Source organism: Rhinatrema bivittatum, chromosome 7, assembly GCF_901001135.1.
Source record: "Rhinatrema bivittatum chromosome 7, aRhiBiv1.1, whole genome shotgun sequence".
NCBI lineage: Eukaryota > Metazoa > Chordata > Amphibia > Gymnophiona > Rhinatrematidae > Rhinatrema > Rhinatrema bivittatum.
In genome coordinates this window covers 106671196-106686689 of record NC_042621.1, presented here as the reverse complement: position 1 = coordinate 106686689, position 15494 = coordinate 106671196, and the positions used below count along the sequence as shown (strand labels likewise).

General features: G+C 41.8%; 1 protein-coding gene across 3 annotated transcripts in view; it reads right to left on the bottom strand.

Annotated features, from left to right (window-relative positions):
* The window catches only part of LOC115095349 (fibulin-7-like), a 158593-nt gene that overhangs the window by 42263 nt on the left and 100836 nt on the right, over positions 1–15494 (bottom strand). The gene's annotated exons all lie outside the window — the stretch shown is intronic.

Here is a 15494-nt window from a genome sequence, read left to right as displayed (position 1 = left end):
TAATTTGCATCTTATTGATTCATGGCATACATTACATTCCTCATTGTGAGAATAAACCCATCTATCAAGAGCGCGTTCTACATTCTCCCAGATAGATTATATCCTTACATCTAGGCTTGCGTTCTTGAAGGTTGGTGAAGCTGAAATTGGTGCAATTAAGATATCAGATCATGTGCCAATCTGGGTTACTATGGAATGTGATATGGGCAAGCAAAAATATTTTTACATTGTGTTTTCCATATTTCCTAGCTAAGGATACCGCATTTCAGGAATTTCAAGACTAAAGTGGAAGGAATACTGTCAACATAATGCTGTTTACTCTGAGGAACCAATTCTTTGTTGGCAAACTTCCAAGGTGGACCTGAGAGGAGACAATTTCATTGTGGCCAAAAGGAGGAGGGATGTAGATAAAGAGGATTTTACAACTGGAGAGCCTCTTTAAAAATCATAGGAGGCTATGGATGCAACAAAAAAACAGCTCTAAATAAGGCAAAATACTTGGAAACACAAGCGGCTCTTAATTCCCTCTTACATCAAAGAGCGAAGAAGAGCCTTTTGTATTATAAGTACAAACTGTATCATTTGGGAAAAAATCCTCTGGTTCCAAATTAATTTCAATTGTATATACTTGGGGGGGGGGGGGGGGGGGGGGGGGAGATAGTTAGTAAACACGACTAAGGAGATATTGCAAACTTTTGAGATTTTCTATAAAGAACTATATTCAACGGAGGGCTTAGATTGCACCAAGTGTTTACAATTTTTGCAATCCTCCAATCTAAAGGTATTGGATAGAGACCACTTGGCTTGACTGAATAGACCAATAAGTAATGGAGGAGATTATGGTAGGGATCCAACAAGTGAAGTTAATGAAGACACCGGGACTGAATGGGTTCATTGCAGAATTCTATAAAACTCTGATTGCCCAGATTATTGACCCGCTTAGAGCGATATATTCTGCCCTGTGAGAGAGGAGAATTTCAGTTTGAACCTAATAAAGGATTAAATTACAGTCATTCCTAAACCAGGAAAAGATCCTTTGCTGCTGGCTTCATATCGCCCAATCTCCTTGCTAAATTTTGATCGTAAAATTACTGGCAAAAATTATGGCTGACTGTTTAGCGGTGGTGATACCAGATTTTATCTCAGAGGGACAAGTGGGTTTTGTTAGGAGGAGATGTGTGCTAAAGAACATGCAGGCGATGTTGGCAGCAATCTCTTTATAGACAGAGTGTTGTACTCGGGGAAACAGTGGACCCTTGGGCCGGCCTGGAAGAGGAGAGTTCTTACTGGAAAGGCCGGGTGGTGGAGCTGGAGCTGGTGATGCGAAGTCTTCACCCATGCGGACCCTGGGTCCCCCCCAGGAGGAGCCTGTAGGGGTCGGGCCGCAGGGACTTACTCCAGAGGCAAGGGTGTCCGTGGTACTGGTACAGCGGCAGAGTAGGGGCTCTAGGCAGTGGTCCAGGCCTAGGAGGCAGCAGCAGGGTTGATAGACGAAGCCAGGGACGTCAGAGGCAATCAGAGGTCGTGGCTGCAGCGATCAGGAGTATCAGGAACAAACAGGAGTCAGGAACCTCATTGCAAGGCGAATCACGGGAGTCAGACGCCCGGTATAAATATTCTGCTGGCGTCTGACGTCACTCTGGGGGCGGTCCAGGACTTCCGGGTGCGGGGCCTCAAGTGCCGTGCTTATGCGCGCACGCGTGGCAGATGCGGTGGGCGGAGTCAGCGGAGCCTCCGACGGCATCCCCACGAGGAGACGCCGGGCTATGCGGCCTACTGAGCCAGGGGAGCGGCGTTCCTTACCGCGGCCTGGAAGGAGGTAAGCGGCCTCGAGCCCGACCGAGGGGAGGTGATCAGGAGCGCAACACAGAGCACTTAAATAATATAAATATCACTATTAAAAGGACCATCATACTAAGCATTACTGGTACTGTAGACCTTCATTGCTCTATGTAGTATGTAATCATTGGTCCAAAAGTTCCAGTATTTTTTTGATATTTTTCTTGCAAATAAAATTAGTGAATAACCACTTATCTTTGGTATCTTTTATATTCAATCCTTTTCATATTGCAACTGATGTGAACAAAGCCCATCAATTGGTCCTTTAATAGCTATATTTATATTATTTAAGTGATCTGTCTATTTGCTTCTCCAATGATATTTTGTGTCTCTACATTGATTGTTAGCAATCTCTTTATGCCAGAAGAGAGAGGATCTTTAATAGTTGTTAGCGTCAATGCCGAAAAGGCTTTCTTCTTCAGTAGAATGGACATATTTATTTTGTGTACTGGGAAAAATGGGCTTGGAAGGTTTCTTCTTCGATGTGATAAAATTACTTTACAAGAATCCAGTGGCTGTGATCGCCGCAAATGGGGAATACTACTCCAATTTTGAGATCCATAGGGGTACACGGCGAGGGTGCCCACTCTCCCCTTTGTTGTTTCTGTTGACTCTAGAACCTCTACTTAATAGACTTCAATGAGGCATGCATATCAGGGGTGTGAAGCTGGGAGGAAAAGAAAGTATGTGGCATTTGCAGATGATATTTTGGTTTTACTAACAAAAGTCCCTCTAGTGAATTTTGGGGGTTATGAACCTTTTTTAGACTTTTGGCGCGTTCTCAGAATTTAGGTTAAATGCTGACAAATCTGAAGCTTTAGCATATCCAGCCACAGAACCAACACAGTGGGAGGGTCCTTTCCCACTGAAATAGGCAAGGGGGTCTTTTTGATATTTAGATCTGGAAATATCCATGGACTTGGGGAAGATATATCAACGTAACATTTCCAAACTGCTTTCAATGACAAAAGATAAATTAGATAACTGGCTTAATTTGGCTCTCTTTTCTAGGTCGAATATTTTTAAGATGGTCATTTTCCCTAAGTGGCTATACATATTATAGATACTGCCAATTCAAATTATGAAAAAGGATATCAGACTATCAATTTTTTCTGGGATTTTAACTGGAAAAGGAAAAAACCCAGAATTGCTATGCATTGGCTGAAAAAGAGAGATCTCAGGGAGGAGTGACTCTCCCAGACTTGGAAAGATATAATTTAGCTACTCTTTTACGAATTATAAGAGATTGGCTATATAGTGGGTCTGCTTATGTGTTACAAGAAAGAGAAAAGGACCTGGTGGCCCTACTGGTCTTGCGATATTCGTTGCTTGCACCAACTTCTTTATTATCAAAGGGCTTGGCTGGAGATGTGTTAATTTCACAGATTAGGTTGGTGTGGAAAAAACTAGCAAAGTTAGGGAACTTTTCCTTTGAGATGACTCGCTACTTACCTATTAAGGGAAATTTAAGTTTCATTCCAGGTTCCCAAGGAGCTAACTTCCGCTTTTGGGAACAGAGTTTTAAGTTAGTTGCACCATGTCGTAGATGAGGATGGAGTGATACGATCTTTTCCCGATTTGTCAAATCAGTATGCACTGAGGGAGATGGATTGGTTCCCTTATTCGCAAATGAAACATTAGGTAGCAATGTTATCAAGGGCAAATTTATTTAAAACGTTGACTGATGATATAGATGATTTTTTTCATATTGATGAGATAGAGGTTATCCCTCTCCAAATTACATAAGGACCTGGTAAAATTGGACAAGATGGATTTTGTGGGGTCCCTTGTTCCTAGCTGGACAAGGGAGGGGCACATTTTAATATCAGAAAGTGTTTTGACTTTTTTTTTTTTGGTGCATTATTTTTTATTGACCATGTTTATACATGTAACAATACAAGATTTAGCAGCTTAGCTAGGGAACATTAAACATGGGTAACTTTAATTTTTCATTCATTTTCATTCTCCCCCTCTTGACTTCTTGTTTTAAATGCTTTAAGGAGATATCCTCAAACATGTATTCGAGGGAAATGCAATATAAGTTTTTGAAAGGAGCTTATGTGACTCCATCTTTAGCTTACAAAGCTAAGCTAACAGATACAGATCAGTATATGAAATGCCATTTAGCAATAGAATCTTTTTCCCCCATGTGTTCTGGTTATGACGCAATATAAAATATTTTGGACAAGAATAACAAGTTACCTGGGAGAAATTTGTAGATATCCATGCCCACATACACCAGAACTAATCTTATTTGAATGTATACCGAAAAACTGTTTTCAATCTAAAGGAGAAGTGCTTTTTGCAAGGAAAGGGTTTGTTTTGGGCAAGAAATCCATTTTACTAAATTGCCCCCTCTTATTGGCAATGGAGGAATTCACTACATGACATGGCATTAATGGAAAGCCTGGCATCCAGGAGGAGTATTGCGGTCACAAATGCTTTCTTAACATTTGGGAACCATATCTACAGAGTTTAATCAGCATGGGCTAGTAGTCTGCTCGTTAATTGCTAGGGTCGTCAAATTGAGCATTTTGTTAGCGATACACAATTCTGTTCACCTTTTCTTGGAGTAAAGTGAATTATTCGTGGAAGATATGGGGGAAGGGGGATGGGATAGGAATAGCTGAGCTGATATGATTCATTTCAAGGGTATCATTCTGGGAACCTTCTGATGTCTAAGAAACCAGACACGAGGGTTTAACGGATATTATATAGTATCCAGTAATTATCATCTGTGGGGGTGGGAGGAACCGGGATAATCGTATCTTGTGGAGGGGTGACGAATGGGGCGATATAAATTATAAATGGATTTTGACATATATGATGTTCTTTGAGGGGCAGAAGACACAAATGTACTTCAAAGTCTAGATTGTGTATTTCTTGTCCAATAAAAATGTTTTGAACTAAATTAGCTCCTGTCAGGGCTGGTATTTGGGTAATCCCAAAGACATGGCAACAGCTGGTTTGAGGTCAGGAACAGGCTATGCAGGACAGGACTGGCTCAATGATGGGTCTTCTGCCTGACCAGGTACCTCCCCCTCACGTTAAGCCTTTAGGTTCTGGTGACCTTCAGGACTTCACAGAAGGTGCACTCCCGGGACAAGAAGGCACCCACTAGGGGAGGACTGGTTGATAAAACAAACAGAGAACAAGAGGATGCCCACAAACAATCCATAAAAACAGGAGTGCACCACCAGTCTAGACAGAACAAAACAAAAACAGGACAAACACAGACAGAACAAGAGGGCTATAAATAGGACCAAACTTCAGAGAAACAGAATAAGTTAGGATAAATACAAAGTATAAGAGGCCACAAACTTGGGGCAAAATATCTAAGGTAAGGTAATAACAAAGGCCACAACTGGGATCAAGGTTGATTCTAGTCTAAGGACAGGTGCTTTTAAGAGTGTGGCAGTGCTGAATCAGTGCTTCAAATATGGCTACCAGCAGGACCTCCAAGCCATAGGGCTTGGAGGACTGAACAGCCAAGACCATGGCCCACTGAGGGCTCCTGTTGGCAGGAAGGCAGCACTGCATACAGATCCCTTACAGCTCCCCTCTCATTGGTTCCTGGCCTAGCTACTTCATGAAGCAGTTATGTATTTCATCTAGAAACTTTACCTGCTTAGCATGTTCTGATGTGACATTTATTTACTCAATATTGACTCGCTTCATGCATAGAAGAATTTTACTTCCTAGACTGTACTGCTTCCTTGGGCTTTTGTAACCTAAATGAATGACTATTTTTTTGCCATTAAATCTCAGCTCCAGACTGTAGGCCATTCCTCAAGCTTCACTAGCTCTCATCTCCTGTTTCCCTCCTGGCTACCTACCATGTTGCAGATTTTGGTATCATCCGCAAAAAGACAAACATTTCCCAATAGTCCATCAATATCACTTACAAAAATGCTGAAAAGAACCAATACAAGGACCAATCCTTGTAGCATACCACTAGTAACACCCCTTTCCTCAGACTGAGCTCCATTTACCACTACCTTTAGTCGCCTCTCACTGAACTAGTTTCTACTCCATTCGGTCACTTTAGAGTCCACATCAAGGGGGCTTAGTTTATTTATAAGTTGCCTATGCAGAATCTCGTGAAAGATTTTACTGAAATCCAAGTACGCACTATCTAATGCTCTCCCCCTGATCTAACTCTGATTACCCAGTCAAAGAAATTGATCAAATGTATTTATTTATTTAGATTTGTCTGTCAAGACCTACCTTTGCTAAAAACCATGCTGCCCTGGATCTTGTTAATCCATTGGCTTGTAGAAACTGCACTATCCTCTGTTTTAGCAGTGATTCCATTAATTTACTCACCACAGCGATCAGACTAACTGGTCTGTAGTTCCTAGCACCCTCCTTACTTCCACTTTTGTGATGAGAAGCCATATCTGCCTGTCTCCCGTCCTCTAAAGGAGCATTGAAAAGGTCAGCCAGCTGCGCTGCCAGAACTTCTCTAAGTTTCCTCTGAAACCTCAGATGTATCCCATCAGACCCCCATCTCTTTATTTACTTTAAGTTTAGCCTAGTTCCTCATGAATACACGTGTCAAACTTGTTTCAGGTTTGCCTCATTTCCAATCTTATTTGTGTCTGTTTTCTCTGCTCCCGCTCCAGGTTCTTACTCAGTGAATACTGAACAGAAACATTTGTTAAGAAATTCTACTTTTTACTCGTCTGCCTCTACATATTCCTTCTTACTTCCTCCTGAAATAAAGGATTTTGGCTGCTATGTAGAGAAAACAGATTTACCTAAAGGACTAGAAGAGTTGTGTGAATCAGTATTGTGTGCGTGATAAATCCCAAAAAGTTACAGAGAAGTTTTATGTATTAGTGATTGAAAATGAGAGTTCAGTGCTTAACAGTGAGATCTGCTGTGCAAGAAAGCAGCAATAGGGACAAATGTGATTTTATTTAGATTCTTAATTACATACCCGGTTATCTTATACATTCCCTAACCACTGAGCAACACACAGAGCAGATGGCAGAAGACTGTATGATGCAAGGGAGATAGATTCTGTTTTTGAGTTTCTTAAGCGTAAGGTTTACAGTTGTGATCGGGGGAAGCCTGAGTGCCGTGATCAAGAGGGCCCGAGGAAGTCTGCACTGTGGGACCAGCCTTTGAAGTACTGAGACCCAGTGGACAGTAATCGTGTGCTTATGTGTTGGATGCACATTTTCAACACACTCAGGGTTAAGTCTGGGAAACACATTGAATCATGTTTGCCTTCCTTGTCTGCTGAGGGGATTCAGAAGACCTGGAAGATAAAATGAAAGAGTTTTCAGAAAAAAAATAAAAGTATTGCACCAGAATTAGTCAAACCAGTTTGAACAATACAAGTGGTGAGTTTTTAGTACTTATCTGATGTTGATGCTTGCTTCTGGCAAGTCTGGGTAACAAAGAACAGAAGTTAACATCATTAAGTGTAATAGAGGCCCACAACAAATGTATTTGTTTTGAGTAATTTACCTGTAAGAACCTTGTGCTCGAACCTGTAAGAAAATAAAATACAAAGAGTCAGAGCTACAGTGCTAACACAGACTTAATTAATAGAAAAAAGTGAAAGGAATACAGAGAGAAACTTACCTGTGAAGAAACATATTTCTAATAAACAAGGTGAACCTGAATAAAGAAAAAGAAAAAAAAAAAAAGTGTTATAATCCAACTTTAATAGAGAACCAGATGCTATGTAGTAATTTGTCTAAATTTACCTGTTTATCCTGCATGAGAGTTCATTTCCTGCACTGAACATTTACTATTCAGCAAGAGAATTAAATAAAATTTGTTTATTTAAATTTGCCTGGTGCCATCACATATACTGCAACCTATCTGGACCAGTATAACTTTTTTTTTCTTGATCTTAGCCTCTCTCAAAAACTCTGTCCTAGATTTATCAAAATGCAGTAAATATCACATGAGATAGAAAAAAAAAGGGGCGTGTTTTATGGTAATAGCTTGTTTGTCGCAATATGTGTTATCTTAGCGCTTCGCATAGATATCGCTGCAAAGTGCGTTAACTTTTTGCACTTTGCAGGGTTCATTTTAGAGAGCTGACTGCCTGCCTATGTAAATGGCTTTCAAAATTGCCTCTCAGTTGTATAACTGTGTTCCTGTGGTCTCTCCCTAAGGTTCCCCTCTATTCCCTGCTGGACTTTTAGGGCTGCGTTAGTAAGGTTCCTCTTCTCCGGCCAGGATTTCCATCTGTACCTGGGATCTCCTGCTTGATCTCTCTTCCTCACCGTACCTGGTGGGCACTTCCTCCGTCTTTGCCAGGAGAGCATCAGATGAGTGACTGTTTTCGTCCCCTTCCAAGTAGCAACAGCTGGGCACATGGTCCCTCCATAGAAATGTCTGCCGTGTTTGGCAGTGAGACCCTCAATCTGGGTGGCACAGGGATGATCTGCAGACTTCTCACAAAACAAAAAAAACTGCAGGGCAATCTTCAGCCACAAAATAAAAAACTTCTTACTTCCAAAACCCAATATTATCAGTTTCTTTCCCACAAAGGAAAACAGCCTAGAGTAACTGAGGCTTTTCTCCAGAGCTTGGGTAATTTCTTTTTTCTCTCCCAGAAAGGGATGGATGGAATAACACTTCTTTCCAAACAAAATACACAGTAGACATCTGGCTTACCAGCCCCCTGTCATGAACTAGCAGCTATTCTCTGGAAGAACACCAAGGCATTCAACCTGCACATAAACGTTGCAGGTGAGAAGGCAACAAATAAATGCTCCTGTTCTCTCAAACTCCAAGTCAAAGTCCACTAGGGGGTCATTCACTGATATGAAAGCTGGATTGGACCACCGCAGCAACCTCCAGTGGAGATACTGTAGATAGATGGACCATTGCTCTGGCCTACATGACATAGCATGGCACTTCTACTAGAAATCAAAATATGTCACTCTCTATTTATACCACTATAAGAGAGGGTACTTTTAACTCTGTGTGAGGTTTGGAGGATGAGGGAGGTTTGTATACACAGTCAGAGGTACAAACAGCAAAGTTGACATTACTGAAGATTTTCTGTCATTTGAATCAATGAAAGGTACAAGAGGAATTCATTTGTACAATGCACTCTACCTAGCTTGATGTACTTTCTACCTAGCTGGTTCGAAGCTAGGTAGAGTGCATTGTACAAATGAACTCCTCTTGTACCTTTCATTGATTCAAATGATAGAAAATCTTCAGTGATGTCAACTTTGCTGTTTGTACCTCTGACTGCGTATGTAAAACCAGTCCCCCAAACCTACCCCACACCGAGTTTAAAGTACCCCCTCTTACAGTGCTATACATAGAGAATGAGAGAGGTGTCCTCTCTCTCACAGCTGCTCGTTACCATTCACTCTGCCCAAACTCCTCTACTTGCAAGACATTTAATGACATTTTACTGCATTATATAAAAATACAGAAAAATCAGCAGTAATGCTGTGACTAAATAGGTTGATAAGATTTGCTTTACTTTTTAATGCATGTGCATTAGTTAATGCCATTTCTTTCTTTAAAAAAAAAAAAAAATTAGTATATTATCACAAAATGACTAATACACAAAGCCACATTAATAGCTGTTTCCAAGAAGCAGAATCTGGGGTGACACAAACCAGTCAGATTTTCAGGATATCGCTAATAAAGATATATAGAATAGATTTGTATGCACACTGCCTCAATTGCATCCCATGCATATTCATCAGGAATATCCTGAAAATCAGACTTTGTGGCCTTCAAGGACCAGAATTGGACACCCTTGTTCTAAAGCATGCACAAGCAGACAGTGCTTCTATAAAGCAGCTGCTGTTCCCTCCTCCTAAAGCCTATTGGTTCTCAGAAGGAGTTCGCTAACCAGTAGGTGATAGGACAAGAAGGGAGCAGAAGTGATCAAGAGAAGCCCTTTCTGCTTGTACCAACCATCCACAGTGGCTTGTCTGCATTGTAAGTGTTGGCATGGTATCATAGGGTTAGCACTTCTTCAGGCCGATGCAATACCATGCGCTGGCCACGGCACAACACACGACTGGATACGCAAACATAACCCCCGATGCAAAACGAGGGTTAGTGTGTACAAAATGCGCGTCCAATCGAGTGCGTAGTAATAACGCTCATCACATGTAAATTCAGGTAATAACCTCATCAACAAAAAAAAGTGTGTTGCATATTTCAACCCGCAAAAACGAACGCCTGAGGAGCCTCTGACTTAATATCAATGTGGTGCAGGTGGTCAAGTTAGCAAATGGGAATCTCAATTAACGAGCGTCCATTTTCCTAACTGGCTGACAGCCGACCTCTCCTGGGTGCCTGCTGCCGAGGAGGTGCTAGGGGTGCACAATTTTCCCTAGCACCTCCTTTTTACCACGGCACCCAATTTAAATATTAAATCGGGCATCCTGGAGAGGTGGATTAGTGCGCCAGAAATATACCTGGAAGGTCGAGAGTTGGAGTAAGAGATAGTGAGGCTGATGGGGGTGCACGAGAGAGATGAGGAACTGGAAGCCAGTGCAGCAAATGGAATGCCGGTGTAATGTGCTCTCTCAAACCTGCATTTCCAAACATCCGAGCTACTGAATTCTGGACCGCCTGTAGAGCCCTAATAGAGCATGCAGGGGCACCAATATAAAGTGAATTACAATAGTCCAAAGATGTGGTTACCAATGAATGAAAGCTGTTTATCAACAGCTTTAACTGGATTTTATATGGCATGTAGAGAAAGATGGGACTGTATCCATACCCCAAACTTTTTAATTAATTTTACAATTAGCCTGGTGAGACCATCAACTTTAGAGTATGGGGGCGCATTGCTCAGAGATGACTTACTAAGCAGAATTGTCTCTATCTTGTCAAGTTTCAGTGCCAGTTTGCTAAGGCCTGCCCACTACATAATGGCAGACAAATATACAAATACTGGATATCATCATTCAGCCCAGCTAAAATCTATACGTAGTCAGACATCCTTAGATTGCATCGTACAAGCTCATTGATTAAAAGGGAGAAGCCCTGGATTTTTCCTTTATTAAGAACCCTAAAATTCATAATCCAGTTCTGCTAATACATGCAAAATGCATTAATTAGGTTAAAAAACAAACTGCACTGGCTTGGTTCACGTCCTATCCCACTGACCAGAACATATTCCGCTGCTTTCTCCTGGCATGCCATAGTCTCAGGTGCACCAAAGGGATCGTACCTGTCAGCTGCTCTCCTTAGAGTTTACTTGACCTCTCTATCGGGCAGATACAGTACAGTGCGCTCCATTGGAGCGCACAGTTAACCCGCCATTGGACGTGCATTTGACGCGCTAGCGATACCCCTTATTCAGAAAGGAGCCGAAAACACGCGTCCAATCCCCTGAATCTAATAGCGCCCGCAACATGCAAATGCATGTTGATGGCCCTATTAGGTATTCCCGTGTGATTCAGAAAAGAAAATGTGCAGCCAAGCCGCACATTTTGCTTTCAGAAATTAGCGCCTACCCAAAGGCTAATTTCTTCGGGCACCGGGAAAGTGCACAGAAAAGCAGTAAAAACTGCTTTTCTGTGCACCCTCCGACTTAATATCATGGCGATATTAAGTCGGAGGTCCCGAAGGGTAAAAAATTTTTTTTAAAAATTTGAAGTTAGCCCGCAGCTGTCGGGTTGAAAACCGGATGCTCAATTTTGCCGGTGTCTGGTTTCCGAACCCGTGGCTGTCAGCGGGCTCAAGAACCAACGCCGGCAAAATTGAGCAACGGCTGTCAAACCCGCTGACAGCCGCTGCTCCGGTCCAAAAGGAGGCGCTAGGGACATGCTAGTGTCCCTAGCGCCTCCTTTTGCCTGTTTTTACCACCGGGCCTCATTTAAATACAGAATAGCGCGCACAGGAGTGGCCTGTGCGCACGCCGGGAGAGCTCACCCGCGGACTTTACTGTATCGGCCCGTATGTGGTCTATTTGCCCATTTGGGTGCATCACACAAACTCTGTGTGGATGAGATGCAGTTTTACTTTGCCCGGAGGAGATTTCTTTACTGATTGAAACAAAGCGGTGATGGGAAAGGATGGATGAAGGCCCTCAAGGTGTTTTATTTATTTATTTTATTTCCACAATTTATAGGGGTTAATAAACATGTGGATAAAGATGAACCGGTAGATGTAGTGTATTTGGATTTTCAGAAGGCGTTTGACAAAGTCCCTGATGAGAGGCTTCTACGAAAACTAAAAAGTCATGGGATAGGAGGTGATGTCCTTTCATGGATTACAAACTGGTTAAAAAAGACAGGAAACAGAGTAGGACTAAATGGTCAATTTTCTCAGTGGAAAAGGGTAAACAGTGGAGTGCCTCAGGGATCTGTACTTGGACCGGTGCTTTTCAATAAATATATAAATGATCTGGAAAGGAATACGACGAGTGACGTTATCAAATTTGCGGATGTTACAAAATTATTCAGAGTAGTTAAATCACAAGTGGATTGTGATACATTACAGAAGGACCTTACAAGACTGGAAGATTGGGCATCCAAATGGCAGATGAAATTTAATGTGGATAAGTGCAAGGTGTTGTATATAGGGAAAAATAACCCTTGCTATAGTTACACGATGTTAGGTTCCATATTAGGAGCTACCACCCAGGAAAGAGATCTAGGCATCATAGTGGATAATACTTTAAAATAGTCAGCTCAGTGTGCTGCAGCAATCAAAAAAGCAAACAGAATGTTAGGAATTATTAGGAAGGGAATGGTTAATAAAACAGAAAATGTCATAATGCCTCTATAATCACTCCATGGTGAGACCACACTTTGAATACTGTGTACAATTCTGGTTGCCGCATCTCAAAAAAGATATAGTTGCGATGGAGAAGGTACAGAGAAGTACAACCAAAATGATAAAGGGGATGGAACAGCTCCCCTATGAGGAAAGGCTGAAGATGTTAGGGCTGTTCGGCTTGGAGAAGAGACGGCTGAGGGGGGGATATGATAAGAGGTCTTTAAGATCATGAGAGGTCTTGAACGAGTAGATGTGACTCGGTTATTTACACTTTCGAATAATAGAAGGACTAGAGGGCATTCCATGAAGTTAGCAAGTAGCACATTTAAAACTAATCGGAGAAAATTCTTTTTCACTCAACGCACAATAAAGCTCTGGAATTTGTTGCCAGAGGATGTGGTTAGTGCAGTTAATGTAGCTGGTTTCAAAAAAGGTTTGGATAAGTTCTTGGAGGAGAAGTCCATTAACGGCTATTAATCAAGTTTACTTAGGGAATAGCCACTGCTATTAATTGCATCAGTAGAATGGGATCTTCTTAGTGTTTGGGTAATTGCCAGGTTCTTGTGGCCTGGTTTGGCCTCTGTTGGAAACAGGATGCTGTGCTTGATGGACCCTTGGTCTGACCCAGCATGGCAATTTCTTATGTCCATCCACAGTTCTAGTTTTAAGGGGATCTAGACCATCTCAAGCTTTTCTTGCCCTTGCTTTGAAAGCACAGACCAGACTGCAAACAAGCAGGCATACTAGATACTAACACCCACAATCTTTTGAGCACTATGGACAGGTAATCTCTAGGATTAAGTACATGTGGACTGGGTCCTTCCTGATTGATTTTCACTGGTACTCACCTGCATTCTGAGACTGGTGGATTTACTTATCTAATATTTTAAATTTAAATTTTTTTTTTGTAATGTGGCAGCAGTTAAAAGTGAGGCTTGTTTAAACTCTCTCTATGCAGTCATCAGTTGGCTCCATGACACCAGTAGCTGGCTCAGCCAGTCTTGGTTTTACACACCAGTGCAGCTCTGGACTTAAGGTTCCAGTTTTTCCAAGAAAAGCAGCAGTACAAGTTTATATTAGCTTGTTCCAAACACACAGAGCCATGTGATACCTGATTTTTTGGGGGAGGGAGGAATGTATGTTCCCACTGTATTTCCTACCTCCATGGGTGGCTTCACATGTGTTTGGGCCCCCACTAGCCTGAAGGCACTAGCCCAGGTTGTCCTGGAAGGAGCTGTGTGCTGGCTGAACCAAACAAAATGGAGTCACAGGAACACAAGACGGACACTGCAGACCTGCACTGAGATTAAAACCTGCTCTTGCTGACTAAACTGGACATTCTTCTTTACAGCTGTACTAACTTGTTGAAGTTTCTGCAGCCTTGACAGACTTTGTATCTAACGAGGAAGCCCCTTCTGGTTTACCAGGTGACTTCCAGCACACATTGTTCATGTTAAAAATCTGTAAACATGACTGCTAAGAAGAATCAACTTCTAAACCCACCAATCCAAATACCAGTGGACTGTGGTATAGCCAGGGCTTCTGATTTTAGGTTCTAACTGATAAATCCTGAAAACACAATGCTTCCCCAAGTATTTTCTCACCTCTCCTTTGCCTACCTTGAACTCTCTTTCACACTAATGACTCCTCAGCTGCACAAATATATGTATTTGATTCACCTGGAAAAGGTACTCAATACTAGTGTCTGTGCTGAAAACCCCCCACCAATTTTTGGTACCCTCAAACAGCCCCTAATTAGCTGGAAAATAAACACCTAAATTTACAATTTATAAACACCTAAAATCAGAAGCCCTGTGTATATCCAGTCACATTGTCTACTTTTGGAACCTATATAATTTGCATGAAGTAGCTGATAAGGCCCAAGAAAGCCTTAACTGATGGGCTGAAATCAATGATGGGGGCCGTCCTTGCACAAATTCCCTGCCAAATTCCTGGTCTGTTCCAGCCTCTCTGAAACTTGCTGAGAGCCCGTCTTTATGAGGCCCCACTATGTGGATGTCATGAAACTGTTGCCAGCTAAAGCCATGGGTGCAGCTGGGCTGCCTCTGTACCCCACCGACAAACAAAGGCCAGATCAGCTAAAAGCGAGAGAGAGAGAGAGAGAGACAGAGAGACAGAGAGACAGAGAGAGACATTGACATTGCTTGGAAGAATCTTATGCTAGGTATTTAGATTGCAATGTATTGGTGAAGTGCAAGTTGGGAATTAAAAGTTAGGTTGTTTTAAGGCATTTGGCCTTAGAATGATTTATATATGTTAAATTAAAATTAAATGACAAAAAAAAAAAAAAGTAGGTAAAAAATTCAATACCTTAATTTTTTCACCCACCTTTTTTCTATTGATTATCTGTTTGGTAAAGTGGTTGGAGTATTTTTTGGTTTTTCAAACAAAAAATTAAGACTGTGACTAATGTACTTCTAACTGTTGTGAGCTTTAACTGCTACAATAAGGATTCCTATACATTGTGAAGAAATGAATTTTCTGAGAACGTGGGTTATATATGCTGAGATCTATATAAAACTTCAGATAATCTGTAAAACATCTTCCTTGCAGTCTGAGGGCTGGAAAAATAATGTCTCCAAAGCAAAATCCTTCAGCAGCACACAGAGAAGCAGAGCTCACCCCACTGAGTGCCAACTGTCCTATTTCAGCCTGGGGCCTAAGCACATCTCAGCTGCCAGCCTGCAGCTCCAGCAGAACAACTAAATAAAGTATAGGTGAATACACTCAGGTGAGTAACCTATGGCCACCTCAAAAATGACTGGTGTCCATGCTCTCTGGTGCTGAATCTGGATTCTTTTGAGGCATTTCAGATGTGAAATAGAGCCCTCCAAGCAAATGTGATCTGCAAGAGGGAGCGTTTGACCTGTGGGATTTAATTGACAGAAATTCTCTGGGGA